General features: G+C 48.7%; 2 protein-coding genes across 3 annotated transcripts in view; both read left to right on the top strand.

Moving 5' to 3' along the window:
- The window catches only part of LOC310952341 (1-phosphatidylinositol 4,5-bisphosphate phosphodiesterase eta-2-like), a 170894-nt gene that overhangs the window by 37290 nt on the left and 117483 nt on the right, over positions 1–16121 (top strand).
- stk35 (serine/threonine kinase 35) overlaps positions 1–16121 on the top strand; it is a 232329-nt gene that overhangs the window by 203363 nt on the left and 12845 nt on the right. The window lies entirely within an intron of this gene.

Raw genomic sequence — 16121 nt, 5'->3', positions numbered from 1 at the left:
GAAGAACACAGACAGCGTCCTGGTGCTACTGCCAAGAACTGAGCGCGGACGTGAAGAGGAAGCATTCAGCTCAGCACCTTTCTTATTTTTTATGTGCAGACAAGAGGAAGAGAGAATACTTCAGCAGCTGCAGTAGCAGCTGCAGTCGATGGGGTCATGCATTTTCATTCAATCAGGGTCGAATCCTCAGTGCTGCAACTGGCTCCTTTCAACGCAAAGGAGCAGTGGCTCTACTCCGAGTTCCTCACGGATGCTGAACTTCTCCCCCTCTCTCTAAGGGAGACTCCAAACCCCCTCCTGAGGAAACACATTTCACACGCTTGGACCTGGAGGGTGAGAAGTTCAGCATCCGTGAGGAACTCGGAGTAGAGCCGCTGCTCCTTTGCGTTGAAAGGAGCCAGTTGAGGTGGTTCAGGATCATCTGGTCTGGATGAACCCTGGGCGCCTCCCTAGGGAGGTGTTCCAGGCACGTCCAGCTGGGAGGAGGCCTCGGGGAAGACCCAGGACCAGGTGGAGAGATTAGATCTCCACACTGGCCTGGGAACGCCTCAGGATCCCCCAGTTAGAGCTGGTTAATGTGGCCCGGGAAAGGGAAGTTTGGGGTCCCCTGCTGGAGCTGCTGCCCCTGAGACCTGATCCTGGATCAGAGGCTGAAGATGAGATGAGATGGACCTGGACCTCGTTAAAAACTCTGAGAATAAATTCAAAAGTCTTATTTTCGTCTCACACTTTTTGACTCTTCTGCCATTTAGTTCAGAGATGAGATAGAAATCATTTGTAGAATCTTAAGATATAAATAAAGACGGAGATCGTGAATCAGGGGATCGCTTGCGAAGGTACAATAAGGCGACGCGTCAAACACGCACAGCCACCTCGTTCACCATCGTCCCAAACTCATATCGGAGGAGGAAGCGGCTCATGTTAGTACGTCTGGAGGTCAGTCTACACTCAAGCTGAGCTTCCTTCCAAGGGCTGCACGTATTACCAAGTCCATCGCGTGTTGTGTCATCCGGCACTTTGTAATTTGTTGTACGTTGTTTTACGTGCGATTGGCCAGATTGTTTGAACAGGTAGGTGTCTTCACCTGCTAGGATCAAGGCCTGCCACACCTCCACCCGTGCCCTTTACGCTAGCTGCTGGGTCATCAGCTGGGGACCACCATTCACCGATGTTTCGCCCCTTAACCCAGAACATCTCCTGGTGGCGGGGCAGTGAACAGAAACGTCTCCCAGTCCCCCCCCCGCAGCTAGCTTTCCTCAGGAGTTGCTCACTCCCCACACCCTGTCCCGCCAACGTCAGACGCTCGCCTTCTCTGCCTCCTCAGCCGGCTCTTTGGTGGTGTTGTGTAGCTCCTCACCCCTCAGCCCCAGATTGTAATGCACACTAACACATCTGATACGCTTTCATGTCAGTTCTGTGAACAAACAAACACTTCCCACCTGCAGTTTCATCTAATTTACCTCCTACATTTCCCAGAATGCTTTGACACTCCCAGAGAAAAGCTGTGAACTGTGGGGAAAAATGGATGCACACCAAAAACTCCTCTGCACGAGTTTACGTCTAGTTTCACTTGTTGAGAGCTTGTTTCAGGACAAAGGGCTGTAAAGAGAAAACACCGTCTCTTCTGTGACTCTTCTGTCAATATTCAAATATAGATGAACGCTGGAATATGATGAGAGCTTCCTCTGAACACTCAGCGTCGCACTTAGCAGTCCTTGGATAAATCAATCAGAGTGTGTCACATGCTGAATGTCTCAGCTGACACGGCTCCTGGTATCGACGGATCAGGCCGGCGTCTAAACCTCTTACAGACAAAGGAGATTCAATGAAGCTGGAGAACAAATGCTTTGTGTCTCTATTGTCTTTACTAATAGAATTGTCTGTGATTCACTTCTCTTTTGTTTAAGCTGTGCGCTCCGAGCCCTTGACCATGACACCACCCAACACGTGCCTGCTGTGTGTGTTGGACTGTTATTGGACGGTACGAGTCTCGTTGTGCTGGGTTCAACGGGTCGGGCTTTGCTGATACGCTGGTACATTTAGATCTGGTCTGGCTTGGTTGCATGACCTCAGTCCTGCTGCTGTTGCTTTTCAGTGTTATTGTTTTAGTGTACGGAAACTATACATCGCTCCATATATCACAGGATGTAGTTCAAATACACATTTACATTAGTGACAATAAAGTGTAACATGCTTTATGATTGTCATGAACGGAACAACGGGAACAACACGAAGGAACCGGACCCAAATGCAGACAAGGAGGGAACCAGTTACAGGGGAAAAGTACAACACGGACGAGACGGTCGAGGGGAATAAAGGTACGGGGAACAGACGAACAGTCGGGGATCTGGATGAGGGAACGGGATCTCGGGAAACTACGGAGGGAAAGAACAAAGAAACAATGATTAGTAACAAACAACACAAAGCAAAAATGCACTAGAACGAGAAACGGGAGCCAACCGACGAGAAGTTACCACGTAAATGAGAACAGCGGTCCGGCGCCGAATGTGTGTCACCTCCGGCTTCTTATACTCAGGGAGGTGATCAGTGTAACTCGCTGCAGCTGGGGTCGAACCGCGTCTACCTGCTCCGGACCAACAAACACACATGGGAGACACATGCAGGGGGAAACAGCTCAGGTTTCAGCACCACGGTCAGTGGACAGCTCCTGGGTCTGTGACACAGACACACAGGCACTGGAGACATTTAGGGCGCCCTCCCACTGTGCCTCCGTCCCGTACCCCGTGCTTTAGGGTCCTTGTCCCCCCCTCCAGAGTTGGAGAGGTTCTCAAGAAAGAAGAAGATGAAGAAGAAGAATTCCTTTCAATTCAATTCAATCTATTCAATCTATTCTTGTTACACACACACACACACTCACACACACACAAACAGGACCTATATACATGCAATTAATGGAAAGATGTCAGAGCGAGGGGGCTGCCAATGGACCTGCGCCCCGAGCAGTTTGGGGTCGGGTACCTTGCTCAACAGCACCTCGGCAGTGCCCATGAGATGAACTGGCACCTCTCCAGCCACCATTCATGGTCCACACAGGGACTCAAACCGGCCACCCTCCGGTCCCCGGCCAAGTCACCTATGGACTGAGCTGCTGCCGCTGTGAGTGGAAGCAACGTCACGTTCTGACATGCTCTTTTTCTGTCTGTGCCTTTGATTCGTGCTCATTTTCAATATAAAGATAAAAAGATAAGCACTTAAAAAAGACAAGAATAGACAGACGGACAGACAGCACTCGTACAAACGTACAGTACCGTTTGTTCATGATATTCCCGTTCTTCAGTTCCAGGCGTGTGTGTGAGGATGCAGGGCTTCAAACGCTGCCTCTGTGCTGCAGCTCTCCAGGAGCTCAAAGCTGCGTTTCCTAAATCTAATCAAACCAATATTCTCCTGGATGGGAGACAATGTTCTCTGCCTCCGAGCCAACAAAGGAAGCAGACCCGCGTGCCCTGGTATGTTTCCACTGGAGACAAAAGAAGACGTGGGACTGTCCCCGTGTCTGTACGTCTGTCTGGAGCTCAGAGAGGCAGCTGCCCACTGCTGTTAGTTGCTTGTTTTGTAGGTATCATACTGTGAGCGTGTGGTTGTATACGATATCTGCTATCATTTATATAAACTGCAAGAAATTGAATATATGTGGGAAATAACAGGGTTTTCCTTCTTTCTTTGTGAGTGTTTCTTAGTCTATGATGTAAATCCTTGGTTTCTGTGTGTGGATTAACACAACAGTCGAGCTGTGGATGAGTGCGGAGAGGAGTCACATGAGGGTTTTTGCAAATGGTGACATTTGGTGGTCGTATAACACTGATAACATCCACTGGGGTCATAAATTGGGTAGTGTGTTATTGTTACTGTGATGTCCTTGTGTGTGTACGGTGCCTTGATGTGACTGAATATGTGCTGAAGCGATCTGGAGACCTGTCTGCATGCAGCTTAGCAAAGACATGATTTGAGAAACACTGAGGATACAATACATCAAGATATGATTGCGTGGTCTTTAACGAGGGATTTCCCAACGGATTTGAAAACCCAAGCCCCCAAACACAGAGACATGAACAATTAGGGGCGTGGCCTCTTGAGTGACAGCTAGCCTCTGTCATACATCACATACATGCCCTTTTTTGGTCAGAGGAAAAGAGGCGGAGTCAAAGTCTGACAAGATGGAGACTCCCGTAGGCGAGGACGACTGGATCAAGTTAGAGAACGGACCTGACGGAGACGCTACGTTTGTTGTTAAACAGTCTGTGGTTAAAAACCGATGGGCCCAGACTTCTGACTTGACGTTTGCGCGCCGTTTCACCGCTATTCATCAGGTCGTCTTCACCGCAGTTTAATTTCCGCCCACTTTACATTCTCATTCATTTGATGAGCGCCAAAACAGGAGACATGAAATAGTGGAAACAGTAAAACAGATCACCTGCGTGTTGTGATGAAATATTTGACGCCAACGTATCAAGAACGTGTCGCAAGAGGAATTACGATATGTCGCAGTATCTAATTCACAGGTTCTTGTACAGAAAAGCAAGAAACGAATGAGAGCTTGAGGGAAAAGAGTCGTTACACAGATGAAGGAGCACAGAACCCATCTGGGTCATACTCTGAGTAAAAATAGACTTTAAACCGACACCTTTTTCCCTCTTAACTTATTAGGATGAGGTAAATGACTGAGGAGTTGGAGCGCTTGTCGTTCTTCCCCCGCAGACCGTTCGTGGTGTTGGTTGGTTCGTGTGTGTTTACTCACACAGATCTGGATCTAGAAGGATTATCTGTCTGTTTTCTGGCCTCCGCTGTGTTCGAGGCTTGAATGCCAGCGGACAAAATCCCCGTCACCATCTGAAGGACGTGTGTGTCTGCAGCCTGTCATCAGAGGGACGTGCTGCAGGGTTCACACACACACACACACACACACACACACACACACACACACACACACACACACAGAGACACACACGCCTTTTCATCGTGGCTAATATGATGAAATGAAGGAAGACGTCTGGAGCAGGGTGCAAAAAAACACCAACCTCTGCAAAAATCATTTAAAAATCAATAACGTGTCAACACAAAAACACTTTATAGGGTTGGAGTTTACACATCGTTACGTTATCGGCATCATCTCAGACTTCCTGTTTGATCCAATCAGGAAGCTCCAGAAGCGTCAGTTGCAGCCCTTGGAAGGAGGGAAGGAGTGTAGACTGACCTCCAGACGCACTAACATGAGCCGTTTCCTCCTCCGATACGAGTTTGGGACGATGGTAGACGAGGTGGCTGTGCACGTTTGACGCGTCGCCGTATTTTACCTTCGCAGGACGGTTCCTGCAGATAGCGTGGTCTTTAACGAGTGATTTCCCATCGGTTTTGAAAAACCCAAGCCCCCAAATACAGCAACTTCCTGTTTGATCTAAGCCCCGCCCACATAGACTTCCTGTTTGATCCAATCAGGAAGCTCCGTCAGCGTCAGTTCTCCGAGTGTCCACTAGGGGCAGGTTTCATAACAGAGCAGTTTCTCATTGACCCCCATGTTAAACAGGCCGTTTTCACAGTGGCTCAGAGGTAGAGCGGGTTGTCCTCCATTTAAGAGATCGGTGGGTTGATCCCCGGCCGGAGTGTCCTTGGGCGAGACGCTGAACCCCAAATTCTGTGTGTGTGTGTGGTGTGAATGATTAGATTAGATTAGAGGGTCTGTAGATGTCAACTGCCATCAGTGCATTTCCATTTTCCATAATTAAACCCATTTAAAGCCTGGTACAAAGAAAAGGTTCTAGTAAGACTAACCGTAAACGTTATTGAAACACATTCATCTCTTTTTTTCCAGTCCGTCCCATAAGGGGACGCCCTTATATTATGGGCGCACTCCCACTGTTCCTCCGTCCCGTGCCCCAGCACGTTTCACAGCTAAAGTCTGGTTCCTTTGACCAGTGTGAGTGCAACCGTACCACGTCTAGGAGCGGCACGCTTGCCGTCCACGGCCCGTTTGGGAGAGGTGGGCTTTAGTAAAGCACGTTTGCACGTGTACGAGCACGAGCGTGCGCACGTGTACGAGCACGAGGCCTACGGCGGTTCTGAGGTCATTTCCTGTGCGCCTGTTGGGACGTAGAAAAAATGTAACATTGCACATTGCATATATATATATGTGTGTGTGTGTGTGTGTGTGTGTATCTGTGTCCGTGCAGGCATACACGCAGTGTTTATCATATACAGGGTTCTATTGTTTTCAACATTTATTTATTTATTTATTTCTATTATTATTGTATTTAGTTTATATTGTTTTAACACCTTTTCTTGTTCTTATGTGGAGGAGTGAGGAGGGAGAGCAGCTTGTTGTTGCAGAAACAGAGACTTTCTGTTTGATTTTCTTCAGTTTGCCAACAAAAAAATAATAAATAGATTCATAAAAAACAGGATGAGCAGCTATTTTTGGGACCGACCGCCGACGGTGCCAAAGAGAAATCTAGCCTTGTGTTTATTATTACTGAATAAGTGAGAGAGAGAGGCTGCAGGTTCATACCTCACACCGCGGTTCATCCTCCGTGCCTCTTGTTTAACGCACACCTGAACGTCTCTGCAGCACCTGTGTGTTCGTCCGGCACGGTCACCGTCACCTGCTCGTTTTGCTTTAGCAGTGGAAGTTGAGTTCACACTGGAGCAAAGCAACTCTGCTCTTTGTGTTACCTGAGTAAAACACTAATCTGAGCCGCTCCTCGACCTTGTGCAGAGCGGCGTGTGTTGATGTGACTCGGTGCAGCACGTCTCTCTTGGCTGCAGCGTCTCTTCTCTCCGCCAGTGACTCCTGAGAGAAGTTAGTAAATAGAGAGTAATGTGAGTTAGAGAGACGCATTAAGCTCCTGCTAAAGTGGGGATCTGATTGCCGGTGGCAGCTCTGTTGACACACCAACTAAATCCTTGACAGGTGGCACACGACAGCGCTTCCTCTAACAGACTCCCGGGCAGCTTGCTCAGCCTCGGAGACAAGCTTTACAAGCATTTAAAAATCCTCAAATGAGAAATAAATTCAGTTTGAGGCACATGATGCAATAATGTGTTGGAGAGGAAACAAATGGCACCTTGGTCGAAGAGCTAAAAGCCCGGGGGGAGGGAGCCGCCACTTGGTTTGAGAGTTGTGTGCTTCCTGACAGTTTGTGTCTGGAGGGATGGCAGCGGGGATGCTAAACGTGTGTCTGGGGAGGCTAAACAGCATGCAGCAGGGAGGGGGAGTGAGTGGAAGACTGGCTCCATCACTGTCTGTCCCTGCAGAGGGTTTTAAAGAGCTAACTGTGCTGCTTCAGAAGCTCTCTGAGAGGCCGGGGAGTCGTCGCTCCCTCTCATGCATAAAAAATGCTAAACTGGCCGACGGATGCAAAGCTCAGGCACTTTCTGTTTCCCTCTCATCCTCAAGATTCTAGTGAAGTGGAAAAGTAGTTTCTCTATGACATGTTCCTCCTCTTAGGGCGCACTCACACTGTCCTTCCGCACCGTGCCCCGGGCTTTAGGGTCCTTGTCCCCCCCTCCAGGCCCGTTTGTACTCACACTACCTGGGCCTCGGAGAATGCCTCTTGCTGCCTAAACGTCATCACGCCGTAAGCGGGGAACTTAGGACCCGGAGAACAAAGGTACGCTCCCGCTCAATGAGCGGAGCGGACTAGAAACGTCTCCTTTGTCCCATCGACTGGAGCTGTGAACAGCGTTTCCATGGCATAAGATCAGTAGATGTTGGTTAACAGCTGCTAGACATCATGAGATGAACACAGATGTATTTTTTCTGATGTTAGCATGTAGCTACATGTAACTGACTGTGGAGTACGGCTTCTACGTTCTCTCGTCTCCGTCTGTTATCAGACTTTAATGGACGCCGAGTGGAGTTTGCATAATGGACTCCTCTACAGGCATCCCCTCTCCTCTCTGTCAGTTTTCATACATTTATTTTGGCGGACGAGAGTATTTCATAAGTCTTAGCTCACCCAGAGTACGGTGACAACATGAGGAAAGACCCCAGAGACACAGTGATGGGATCAGTTTTACAGGATTAAAGAAAATTACTTTTAATTCTGTAGAAATCTTAAAACAAGACGCGTCATCTGTTGTGTCTGGAACAGGGAAAATCATTTCACCTCCTGTTAAAAATGAATAATTAGGAATGAATCTCAGTTTGCTAACAGTCATTAGCGTTAGCCAGCGCAGGCCTTTGGTCACGCCACACCGGGTTGTTGTTAGAGGAAGACTTCTTTGGGACATGATCTCGCTTTAAGAGCTGTTCCTCTTCAGTAGCTATGGACGTGTACCAGTAGGGATCCACTGTAAGATTGATGGGGAGTTAATGCTTCTCCTCTGAGATCGACCTCCCACTGTTACTGACAATGATAAACAAAAGACACAACAGAACTTCTCCCATTCCCATCAGTCTTCGCTCATTACTGAAGTTGCAGCGCAGTGGGAGGCTGCGTTGTACTCCGTGTGTGAGTGAAAGAGATAACACGTGAGGAGAACAGTGAGAGCTGTGAAGCCCGGGGGTCAGTGAAGCAGTCAGAGACAGCCTGTCCTCATCAGGACCCACTTCAACAGGTCTACACAGAGCATGCCATGAAGACTGGCCAATCAGTGTCACATGTGTCAGCTCCTTCTCACCCATAATCCTCCTGTGTGGGATCAAACGGGACAAAGCAACGCCAACGTGCACGATTCCCCTGATTTTCATCAAAGTCCCGTCCAGTGGTGTCAACGTTTAAGGTTTGAGTCTGGCGTAAAATCATCCGAGGGTCTTTTTCAGGTCTTACACTCATCAAATACGCCGTCGAGACAGTTTTACTATTAACTATTAACGGAGAAATCCTGCTAACAGCCGGACGTGGCTAACAGTGATTAGCTCGGGGGAGCACGGTGAAGGCATTCAAAGGTCTTTTTTAACCACTAATGCTGCTGAAAATAACAGCAAACCTCTGCAGCAGCATGAGAAGAGTCCCTACACACACAACAAAGCAGCAGCCTGTACCTGCTCAGGTGAGAGCCTGCGTGACTCTGGTGGAGGGGCGTGTCTGCAGCACCAGTCTGCTGTGATGAAGCGAGCGGTGATCGTCACACAGCTCTGCGTTCCCCTGGACGCGTGGCCATGCTCGAGGCGTTTCCACTGTCGTTTGGCTTCTTTCTTGTGCCACAGTGCGACACACCGTCACGGTTTGATCCACCAACCTCTTTCCTTCATCATTACTCTTGACGGGGAAGCTGGATAGCTAGCTATATGGCTACATATATATATATAAGGATGCCCCCTGAGCGCCTCCCTAGGGAGGTGTTCCAGGCACGTCCAGCTGGGAGGAGGCCTCGGGGAAGACCCAGGACCAGGTGGAGAGATTAGATCTCCACACTGGCCTGGGAACGCCTCAGGATCAGCAAACCTCTGCAGCAGCATGAGAAGAGTCCCTACACACGTCAAATAGTTTAACTCACTGATGCATGATTTAAATACTGTCATGATGTTGATGTTTTTAAAGGAATCAAATGTGAAACAGGGACTCAGATAACAGATTAACTCTCCTGTGCATTTAAAAAAAGCCTTTTTCAAGTTTGTAAGATGATCTTTTCAGAGCCGCTGGATGATTTCTCTAAAAATATACAGTAATGAGCTTTTTAATGCGTCTGCATAAAAAACTAAAATCTTTTGCCAAGCCTTATGTTCACACGGTGCCTCTCTCTCTCTCTCTCTCTCTCTCTCTCTCTCTCTCCGCTCCCTAATTGCCAACTTGTGATACGTGACCTGCGGCGTGTGCAATGATCCAAACATCACTGCAAATTGACAAGACAGGATTCACGGTGGGCTCAGTCCACACTCTCCGTCACAGCCTTAATTGCCGGGGCCTCGGCAGGGCAGTGGCCCGCCGGAGTTTTATTAGTGAGCAGACAGCTTCCTCCACAAATACTACACCCCCCACTCCCTCCACACTCCACCCAATACCCCCACCGCCTCAGCGAACTCCTCACTAAGGTCCACACAGGATTCAAAGCGAGATCTGCTGCTCAGAGAAGTCTGGCTCTTCTCCCCAGGCGACGAGCAAGAAGACTTAATTGGGAAGTCTGTCCAGGACGTTCAGCGTTGATTCAGCGCCAACAAAGCAAAAGTTCCTGCACATAAGTGACCTCCACAAAGTTATATAATGCGTTATCTAACCGCTTAACCCTCCTGCAGCTGTGCACTTCATAGCTGTATGTCATCACATTACATCCCAAAGTAACGAGACCAACAACCGAGAAGGATGCAGGTTCATTTCATGCTAACGAAAGCTTTTGTTGAGAAATATTTCATTTAAATGCAGTTTTTGATACTTTGTCATGGACCAAAGGTTCGACCACAACGGTTGTCTTGGTGTAGGTTAAGTTTAGGCCAAGCCCCGCCCACAGCTTCCTTCCTGTTTGATCCAATCAGGAAGCTCCGTCAGCGTCAGTTCTCCGAGTGTCCACTAGGGGCAGGTTTCATAACAGAGCAGTTTCTCATTGAGCCCCATGTTAAACAGGCCGTTTACACAGCATCATTAAACCTGTTTAAGGACAAAAGAACATTCTAGTCTGTGTGTTTAGCTCAGATCTCCATGACAACGCTGAGGGGGAGGGGCTAGTTTTTATTTTATTGGAGGTTAAAGTGTATGAATAATTAGGGGCGTGGCCTCTTGAGTGACAGCTAGCCTCTGGCCCTCACTTCTCCTCAGAGGTAAACGTCAGCCAGATGGACGTACGCCCCTCCCCTCAACGTCACGTACATGCCCTTTTTTGGTCAGAGGAAATGAGGCGGAGTCAAAATCTGACAAGATGGAGACTCTTGTAGGCGAGGACGACTGGATCAAGTTGAGAGAACGGACCTGACGGAGACGCTACGTCTGTTTTTATAGTTCCAAAACTATGGTGACTGGTGTTAGCTTACAAAAGATGAGGGTCAGGGACAGGCAGGAACGCAACATGGGTAGGATTAGAAAGAATCTGTGGTTTGGCTTTGGTACGTCCCTGGACATGGACGCTAATGTTTTGAATGATTAGTACTCTTGGACCGATCACAGGACGTCTGACGTAATAACAGTGCGCCGTGTGTTTGTAGCAGCTGTTGGTGATCGGAGGAGAGAAGAAATAATAACATTAAGAAAAAGATCATTCATTCATCTTCAGCCTCTTGTCCCTGTTGGGGTCCCGGGGGGCTGGAGCCGATCCCAGCTGACATCGGGCGTGAGGCGGGGTCCACCCTGGACAGGACGCCAGTCTATCACAGGACACATAGAGACGAACAGAGACAGACAACCATTCACACCTACGGGTGATTTAGAGTCATCAATGAACCCAACACCTGCACGTCTTTGGACTGTGGGAGGAAACCGGAGAACCCGGAGAAAACCCACGCAGACACGGGGACAACATGCTAACTCCCTTTTGCTGTGAGGTGACAGTGCTGACCACCACACCACCGTGTAGCCCAGAAAAAGAATGTATTGCACATCATTGAAATGCAGAAAGGCGTGGAGGAGTGTGTGAACGTCCAAAATAAGCAGGTACCAGACTTCTAACTGCAGGCACAGAGGAGGTCTGCACACAGGCTCCAGATAAATGATCCAGTTATTTCTCTTTCCCATCAAAGAAAACTTTGATCTACGACATCTTCCTCAGGCGAGTGTGAGACAGAGAAACATCTCCTGCTGATGAGGAGACGGAAGGAACGGCAAAGAAATACTTTATTGAACTGCAGCAGAAAACACACGTTTAAGGCAAAACAATGCGATGAACAGGATCAGGCTCACGCACTGCTCGCTCATAACTACGCAGAGTCATTCTTGTGTAATGATTTAATTAGTGAAGAAACTACGTCCAGGGCAAATGAGGGCGCACTCCCACTGTGCCTCCGTCCCGTGCCCCAGCACGTGTCACGGCTAAAGTCTGGTTCCTTTGACCAGTGTGAGTGCAACCGTACCACGTCTAGGAACGGCACGCTTGGGAGAGGTGGGCTTTAGTAAAGCACGTTTGCACGTGTACGAGCACGAGCGTGCGCACGTGTACGAGCACGAGGCCTACGGCGGTTCTGAGGTCATTTCCTGTGCGCCTGTTGGGACGTAGAAAAAAGAAGGAGGGACCATGCGCGGACATTTCAAACAATGGCGGTGAAAGGTTCACGTTGGTGTGATGCGGAGGTGGAGTGTTTACTGCAGATTTGGTCGATGAAAAGATTCAAAAACAGTCGACAAGACGCACAAAAACTCAGAGGTCTACGGAAAGATCTGGAAACAAAGCCACGCATCGCCATGACGTCATCAATGCGTGTGACGTGTTACGGCGTGATGACGTATAGGCAGCAAGAAGCATTCTCCGAGGCCCAGGTAGTGTGAGTACAAACGGGCCTGGAGGGGGGGACAAGGACCCTAAAGCACGGGGCACGGGACGCACGCACTTTTTTTTGTAATGAAACACGGCGAGTGAACGGCCATTTTGAGAGGGCGTGGCCTGAAACTTTCCAGTGGATGAAGCCAGTCTCCATGTTTTTAGGATGGATATCACGTCTTATTAACCAGGATCTGTGGAAAGATGTCGAAAAGGACTAAAACTGGAAAGTTCGGTGTCTGAAATGTTTCTGACTCAGCGTGAGAAAAAACTCATTTTTGGGTAAACAGCCTTTAAAGAAATGTCCTCAGGAGAAAGACACAGACATACAAAGTGTATGTGTGTATGTGATCCAGCATCTCTCAGGTCCTGGGGGGTGGGCTGATCCAGCACCTCAGGGCACCTCCCTGTTTGCCCATAGAAACACATGCAGCTGCCCCGGTGTGAAAGCATTGTTTGGGCGCCTGTAGCTTTTGTTTACCGCTCGTCACAATCGTTTAAAGTTCCTGGAGCTGAAAAAATTTTTCGTCACAGTTTTGACGAGCGGAGGAAACCGTCACAGCAGAGCGTGGAGATCTGTCGCCGTCCTGCAGAGACCTGCGCTGTGAGAGAGGCCGACTGCACATTCATCCAGCAGGCGGATGGAGTCGGGCTTTGACTCGTTGATGTGTGGCAGCACGTCAAGAAAGTGTAGTGAAACACAAACAGCTCTGTTAACGGGAGATTCTCCACTTTATCCACTTTAGGCCTAAAAATGGCTGAAAAACCTCCGGGTGGTTTTAAAATAAGCCCCTAAAACCTGAAGAGTGTCGACGTCGACTCATAACTGATTCTTCAGGCTCTGCAGCTGATTCCTGTTGCATTCACAAGTGGGTTTATTCGTCCAAACCTTCAATAAAGGTTTTAAAAATGTCTATATTTTAAATTACATTGGACTGTAAACTACTGTTTATACTTAAAACCTAATGCATAAAACTAATAAAGGCCTGTTATCAAGATGTAAACATGAACACCACTGAAGAAACAGACAGAGTTCTCATCAGCCTACTGGTGGTGAGCACTGTTGCGGGTTCCTGGTTTGAATCCCGGCTGGGGCCCTTCTGTGTGGTTTGCATGTTGTCCCCGTGTGTGCGTGGGTTTTCTCCGGGTTCTCCGGTTTCCTCCCACAGTCCAAAGACGTGCAGGTGTTCGGTTCATTGATGACTCTAAATCACCCGTAGGTGTGAATGGTTGTCTGTCTCTGTTCGTCTCTATGTGTCCTGTGATAGACTGGCGTCCTGTCCAGGGTGGACCCCGCCTCACGCCCGATGTCAGCTGGGATCGGCTCCAGCCCCCCGGGACCCCGACAGGGACAAGAGGCTGAAGATGAATGAATGAATTGGTATAATTATCAAATCTGTCAAAGCCTGAAAAAGCCTCTTCCTCATCTTCGTCGTCTAAAGACATTTCTCCAGATCAGCAATGAGGTCGCACTCCCACTGTGCCTCCGTCCCGTGCCCCAGCACGTTTCACGGCTAAAGTCTGGTTCCTTTGACCAGTGTGAGTGCAACCGTACCACGTCTAGGAGCGGCACGCTTGCCGTCCAAGGCCCGTTTGGGATGTGTACGAGCATGAGCGTGCTCACGTGCACGAGCAGGAGGCCTAAAGCAAGTTTGCACCCTTAGAGTTCCAGTTCTTCCAAATCTGTCTCCGAGGCTCGGCTCATTTTCAGAACGTAAACCATATTTTCTGCAGACGTGTCGTCCAGAATTCATGCCAGTCAGCAGAAGTACACGTAGCGATCACACAGCATCTTCTTTAGGGTTATTTTAGGCCCGGGAGGCACATTTACATACGTTTCCTCGGCTACCAAAAAGGTTTCTGGGTTCTTAAACAGTTCCCTGCAGTGAGAAAGGCCGATTCTCCGTCAGTGAGTGTCGGACGCTGCAGCCTCTCTCTTGGATTTCACGCTGTGACAAGCTGTGATGAATGAGTCTCGTATGTAGAGCAATGCCTTGTGTGTGGTATGTATTTAATTACACTGTGAGTGAGTTATATTTGGAGAGCGGCTCATTAACATATTCCCATCAAAGGATCCGTAGCTGTTCACAGTGTTTTGCTCCCATTGGTGGGGAGTCCGACATGTTCCCACAATGATTTAGCACCAGTGGATTTGCACAATACAACAATTAAGGGGTAGGAAAAAGGTGCATGTACACTTTCTGATAAAGTAACTGTAAATGAGAATGTGGTTGTTTTTGCAGCATGAAGGAGTTTTGTTATAAAAGCTACAAACATTTGCTTTGTAGGGAAGAAGGACTAATGATGCCCACTCCTGCAGGATTAAAGAAACCGGTGGGTTGTTACTCCAGGTAGGGAATGAGTCCTGACCCCAAGTGAAGGAGTTCAAGTACCTCGGGATCTGGTTCACAAGTGAGGGGACGATGGAGCGTGAGTTTGGCCGGAGAATCGGAGCAGCGGGGGCGGAGCTGCAGTCGCTCTACGGCACCGTTGTGATGAACAGAGAGCTGAGGAAGACAAAGCTCTGGATCTACCCTCAGTCCTGGTTCCTACCCTCACCTGTGGTCCTGAAAGCTGGGTCAGGACCCAAAGAACCAGGTCCAGGTCCAAGCGTCTGAAATGTGTTTCCTCAGGAGGGGGTCTGGAGTCTCCCTTAGAGAGAGGGGGAGAAGTTCAGCATCCGTGAGGAACTCGGAGTAGAGCCGCTGCTCCTTTGTGTTGAAAGGAGCCAGTTGAGGTGGTTCAGGATCATCTGGTAAGGATGAACCCTGGGCGCCTCCCTAGGGAGGTGTTCCAGGCACGTCCAGCTGGGAGGAGGCCTCGGGGAAGACCCAGGACCAGGTGGAGAGATTAGATCTCCACACTGGCCTGGGAATGCCTCAGGATCCCCCAGTTAGAGCTGGTTAATGTGGCCCGGGAAAGGGAAGTTTGGGGTCCCCTGCTGGAGCTGCTGCCCCTGAGACCCGACCCCGGATAAGAGGCTGAAGATGAGATGAGATGAATCATAAATTGCTGTAGAGCTGAGAGGAAGTAATGGTCTGGATGAACCACCAGTCTGTGCAGACACATATGGACACAGTCTTCAGGGCTGAGCTGACTGAAATAACATGAAACCCGGCTGCAGCAGAGTCAAAGCTTGTTGCTGCAGACAGACACAGCCCGCTCTGATGCGTCTGACACGCTGTGCATTGCCTCCTCTTTGTTCTACCTGTCAGCAGGATCAGCTGCAGGTCCACGGGTCAAACCACAGAGCCACTGAAAGCCAAACGAAATAAAGACCCAAGAAAAAACATTTCAATCAGAGCGAGAAAGGATCGCCCCCCCATCCTCTCACCATGTCACTGACTCATGAAGGCTTATTATGATCAGCAGTTCAGATAATGACACATTTATTGACTTGCTTTGCTCTAAACGAGGCGCGGTGAGAGGCAAATCAGTTTGAATGGAGCGTAGATTTGTTTGTTCCAAATGTCAGTTACAGGAAAAGATAAGAGACGACATGAAGCACTAATAATGTGGAGACACGTGGTGATTGAACTCATTAATCTTGAGATTGTAAAAGCCTCGGTCAGTCGTCGACACTGTTCATAGACCTAAAGTCTGTTGATATTGTTGATGATATTTAGGTATTAGCTTCTCACACTGCACTGTGACTTTTGTTCTTGTTTCATATTTGACATAATCCAAGAATTAAGACACATACAGATAATCTATTTTTCCCTGCAAAGACAGCTACAGAATCCATGACTATGCAAATTTTGAGCGTA

Source organism: Echiichthys vipera (assembly GCF_963691815.1).
Source record: "Echiichthys vipera genome assembly, chromosome: 9".
Classification (NCBI taxonomy): domain Eukaryota; kingdom Metazoa; phylum Chordata; class Actinopteri; order Perciformes; family Trachinidae; genus Echiichthys; species Echiichthys vipera.
The sequence above is the reverse complement of the archived record's forward strand: the minus strand, read 5'-3'. Positions and strand labels throughout refer to the sequence as shown.